The sequence below is a fragment of the Apium graveolens genome, chromosome 8 (genome assembly GCF_009905375.1).
Source record: "Apium graveolens cultivar Ventura chromosome 8, ASM990537v1, whole genome shotgun sequence".
NCBI lineage: Eukaryota > Viridiplantae > Streptophyta > Magnoliopsida > Apiales > Apiaceae > Apium > Apium graveolens.
The window spans coordinates 267289893-267295881 of record NC_133654.1 but is presented as its reverse complement, the minus strand read 5'-3'; positions in this window follow the sequence as shown (position 1 = coordinate 267295881).

Here is a 5989-nt window from a genome sequence, read left to right as displayed (position 1 = left end):
ATTTAGTGGAAGAAAGTAAGTTTAATCATAACAATTCCATAATGATCACTCAGTAACTAGCAGTTTCTTCCAACAAATTTAAAGTGTGTCTTAATTGAAGGTTTATATGAAGGTAGGGTTGTGATTTTTCTTCAAGCTTGTTTGAGTGGAAGTGATTGGAATTTTGAGAAGTGAGTTTGCAGTTGGCTTGTATAGAAATTTTTTCTTTGAGGTGAGAGATGGTTGAGTGTTTGAGCTAAGAGATTTGGTAGGTTGAGATTTTATCATTTGTATTTGTAGGGTTTGTTGGTGTGGTCCTGATTTGTCTTCCTTCTTTTTCCTCCTTCTTTCATCTCCTTTCTCCTTGTCATCATCCTTCTTCTCATCCTTCTTTTTATCCTTGCGGCCAGTTGCTCTTGAAGATTGACTTGGATTTGAGTTAGAAGGTTTCTGCTCATCATGCTTCTGCTCATCATCATCCATGTGATCTTTTAAATTAAATTGAGCAGTTGGCAACATAGTGTCACGATTCAGCAAGTATCTGTATAAGATCTTTATCATCTCCAAATCTTCAGCGTTCTTGTTCTTTTTGTATTTTAGATCAGATTGAATAGTCATGATTGTCTTCATATTTGATCTAACAAAAATTTTAGGAATAGTAAGTTGTTTGTATTGTTTGGTTCTTGGGCAGATGTAGGAAACTCCTTTGTTTGGATATAGATAGGCTTCAGGAAAAGCTGCTATCTGTGCATTTTTAAGCTCATGAAGAAGTTGAGTGTCCTCTGTAATGACTACATGCACTTTGTCAATCACAACATCTTGCTCAGATGCCCTTAGTATGTTAAGATTTGACATAGATACTTGAAGGTATCTATGCATACCATCATCATTGATGTTGACGATAATCCTCTTCTTTAAGTAATTTTCAACATTCACAACCACTGCCCTGGTAGAATTGATAGTTTTGGGCAATGCTCTTTTGTATGTTATATAGTTATTTTGAAGAGACATCCTCGGGACTGTAAGAAGTTCACTGAATTCTTGATCTTGATATGGTCCTTCTGCAGCCTTGACGAGTCATTCTTTTCCTACATCTTGAAATTATTGAGTTTGTGAAAAACTTTGGCCAACCTGAATAAGCTCCTTAGATTTAGATTTAGCATCCCTGGATTGTTGAATCCTAACCTTAATCTCCCTTTAGTCTTGATAACAGGCATGAGTAGGGGAGTTCATAATTTTGGCCTTATTTCTTCCGGTAGGGAAGGCAGTGGTATGTTGACCTTCCCCGTGATGGCTCCCAATGCAACAGAGTTTTGCTTTTAAAGATGCTTGTGAGAGTCCATCAGGGTTTTAATATCTGTCTCTTGACTTTGCACCAAGGATGTAAGAGCTTGAACTTGGGAACTTAGTTAGTCATTGGAAGATTTGAGAGAAGAAACTTGATATTGCAGTTCTTGAACTTGTAGTGTGGATGAAGATTGAGATGTGGAGGAAGTAGAAACCCCAAAAGTGTCCTCTACAACCTTTTGAATTTCATCCATAGGCAAGGCTGAAGGAGTGTATATTCTAGAGTGCATTTGATCCATCTTCAGTCTTGTGTCATTAGAGTACATTGTTGACATAAATATCACATAATGTTGACATAATAAAGAATTTGTTGACATAAATATCTACCGATTAACATAAATTATTTAAAACCACATAATAAAGAATTTGTTGACATAAATATCTACCGCAAAAATCTCAGATAGTACATTATAAGCACAATTGTTGGTATAGAATCAAAGTACCCCCACTTTCGATGTAAACAAAATATGGGCTATATTGCTTAAATGGCAAAAATATGGGCCCACCTATTGATGTGGAGTCACCATGTCGGAACATGTGCTGATTTGACTTCAAATATTATGCAACACCAACCTATGATGCCTTTATTAACAAGTAGTGTTTGAATATTGGTATAATAAAAGAATTTTTGGATTTTAATAAGGTATTGTGTGTTACGTGTCAAATGCCCCTGCCCAACTGGCAACAAGAGCTTGGTTTTGACTTTCACCTTTAGTATTAATATTTATGATGATATCAGTAGCAAAGAAAAATTGCCTATAAACAATTGGGGAGTCGTTTTAAAAAGTAATGGTAATTAGACATCAACTCAAGTAGTGGGGAGTGGGGACTTACCAAAAATTATCGATCTAAATACAAAAGTATGAAGGCAAAAGACTAAATTCACTAACGAAGATAAGGGTTGATTCCATAAAAGTATTTAAATATGATTCTTAATCTAGTAATAGTAGTTCTCGTAAACTCGAATGACGATAGAGTGAGTCATTCTACTTGAGATACAGTTAGAGTTTTTAGGAAGAGAAGGGAGATATTCAATCTTTCGGAGCTGGGACTCATATGTGAGGTTATGGATATAACGATACAAGTCAGAGATCACTTCACTCTTTTGAACTCTTCCCTCAAGAAAACTAATGCCAGCCTTCAGCCTGTGATTTTGTACAAGTGATTTCTGTATAATTACTTGGTCGCACTTAAGTAAAAGTTGATCAAAAGTTACAATAAAGTTTGTAAATAAGAAATTGATATTGTTATGATACATTATTTATTAAAAATCTACAATATTTTCCTCTTGAATCATCGTGGTTGAACATATCATCCATTGGAAAGTTATCATCTAACTCGTCTAACATTAACAACTTTCGACATCTTATCTCATATGATCTCGTATATACCATCTTTCACCATCATACAAGAACATGAGATTTTTGTGAAAATAGGGCCTTTAATGACCGCAATTTTGATCGTTATAAGGCCTAACTTGGTCGGTATTTAAAAATAATGACTCGATACCGTGATGGTCAGATTTCTTACTCGTTATTTACTATTTTTAGTCAAATTTTATGTCGACTAACCCAGACTACTGCCATGTGTGCAACTAATACCAACACCTGGTGTTACATACCTTAGGATTTATCGGTAAAATATTAATACTTTAAGCGTCAAAAGGTCCAAAAGTCTTTTAAAATTTATCAAACAAGTTTTCAAAAGTTCACCTACCTATATTTCAGTTTTTGAATAAAAATCTTTTATCTTTTATGCCACTGATATTCCAAACACATCCTAAGCTAAGGCTAAGGGCTCCTGCTACACACATAAAGAAATTACATACAATTTAGCAAAAAAAAAAAATTGTGGCAATTCCCATAAGGTTGAAGCTGTTAGCTCTCAAGATTCCCAGGACAGTATACACTCATTCCATAAATAAAGTCATCAAAACTAATGCAATGTATTCTTCTTTTGTGACATTTTTAATTTCTTATAATGTTGTTAATCATATTTTATGGGCCATCCCTTTACTCTCCCATGGAGCTCAACCATTCCCCAAATTCATCTTTATAAACATTTATGTTCACAATTTTGTTTTTATTCTATTTCTTTGCATCTTTGTCAAATATTAAACAATCGTCCCTTTTTATTTTCTAAGATGTTTTTTCCTAATTGTCTTCCACCCCTCCTTTTTTGTTGCCTAATATATATTTTATGTTAATTGTCTTCCATGTGAATTCATGAGTAAATATTACAAATTGACGAATAATTCATTAATTTTACCCTTTATCTTTTGGTGCATGTATCAGTCTGATCTCATTAAATTCAATAGCTCGATGGGAAATTGGAGGAAATAGCATAAAAGAGTATCGGAGGAGGTAGTGTAATCCTTGTGATATAATACATATTACGGGAATAATACTGATTTTTGACTGACAAAATAAGTGGGCTATGACCAATTTTGGTTGAAAATAAGCCATTTCCTACCTATTTGCTTTGTTCGAACGAGTCAAATGGCAAATAATGAGTCAGTCATTTATAATTGTCAAAATTGACATAAAAATCGCTCATTTATGACTATTTTAGTTTCTTAAATTTTGGCCCCACAAAATGGCATGACTGTATTAAGGCAAATGTGAGCCAACACCTAGACACGTAACCACATGAGATAACTAACTAACATTTTAGCTTCTTTTATTTTTCAAGTTACCATGTGATGCTCCAACTTTTTCCTATTTAGCATGTTGACGACACAACCCCCAACGCATCCCTCCACAGCCCCCAATTCTAATGAAGCCTTACAGTGCGAGCTAGGACACACCATTGGAAACAGACAACACTCATGCTTATTTGAATATAACAAAAATAAGTATATTAATCACATACCTTAGTATTTATGGGTAAAATGTTAATACTTTAAGCGTTCAAAGGTCAATAAGTCTTTTAAAATTTATAAAACAAGTTTTCAAAAGTTCACCTAACAACATTTAGTTTTTGAATAAAAAATATTTTGTCTTTTTTGCCACTACAATTCCAAACACATGGTAAGCTAAGGATATAAGCTCGTGCTACACATATGAAGAAATTACATACAATTTAGCAAATAAAATTTTTTGTAGCAATTCCATTAAGGTTGAAGCTGTTAGCTCCGAAGATTTTCCTCTTTATTATTAAAATTTCTTGGACAACAAACACCCATCCCATAAATAAAGAGTGGTTCGGGAAAGTCATCAAAACTAATGTAGTGTGTTGTTCTTTTGTGATGTTATTAATTTCATGTAATGTTGTTAATCATGTTTTATGGGCCACCCCTTTACTCTACCATGGAACTAAACCAATCCCCAAATTCATCTTTATAAACATTTATGTTCACATAATTTTTTATTCTATTTCTTGGCATCTTTGTCGAATATTAAACAATTGTCCCTTTTTATTTTCTAAGATATTTTTCCTTATTGTCTTCCACCCCTTCTTTTTTGTTGCTTAATATATTTTTTGTTAATTGTCTAAAATACAGTATCTGAGGAGGTTATGTAACCCTTGTGATAAAATATAGTATGGGAAAAATACTGATTTTCGACTTACAAAATAAGTGAGCTACCACTAATTTTGGTTGAAAATAAGCCATTTTTTACCTATTTGCTTTGTTGAAACGATTCAAGTGGCAAATAATGAGTCACTCATTTATAATCATCAAAACTGACCTAAAAATTGCTCATTTATGACTTTTTTAGTTTCTTAAATTTTGGCCGCACAAAGGGGTGGCTGTATAGGGGCAAGTGTGAGCCAAGGTCGAGACACATAACCACATAGGATAATTGATAAACATTTTAGCTACTTTTATTTCTCAAGTTACCACCTCATCATCCAACTTTTGCATAATTAGCATGTCGACCACACATAGGCATTAAAGTACAATTAATGAGGTATCATCGCGTCAAGTCACAGGCCTCACTACAAACTTTGAGGATATCTACATACAATATAATTACACTTTAAAACCATATTATAATATTTTTTATAATATTTTGTAATATTTAAAACTTTAAGGCATGAGTCGTATATTTTATTTAACTTTTTTGTAATTTTGTTTTGACGACACATTAATTACCTACGTAATTATGATATTAAATTTATTTTTTTATAAGGCAAAAAGTACCTATAACATGACATATATGTTTTTACTCATCACATTTTGTTTAACTTTATAAAAAAATAATTTTTAATTTTAATCAAAATTATATTTGAAATAATACATTGTATGGTTTTTAGTGAATATTATAACATTTTTTTGGAACAATACAACCTTTTTTTACGAAACCCAATTAGGTGTTACGTAAAATATAATATTATCTCAAAAAATAACTAACATGAACAAATTTTAAAAAAAATCAAACTACATAAAAAAATGGGAAAATTTTTAAATAACATTTAAAATTTGGTGAACACAACAATTTTTCTACACAACATTATAAACATACTCTAAAATTTAATTATATTATCTTTTCGATCATAAAAGTAACTAAAACATAAATAAAAATTAATATAATTTTAAAAGTGTATTCTTGAAAAAAAGAGAGACGATAGTTAGATAATATATACACAAAGTAACACGTGCATGTGACTAGTTTCTAATTTTAAAGAATTCTTTACAGAGGTTTACGCGTAGGTGATCAGG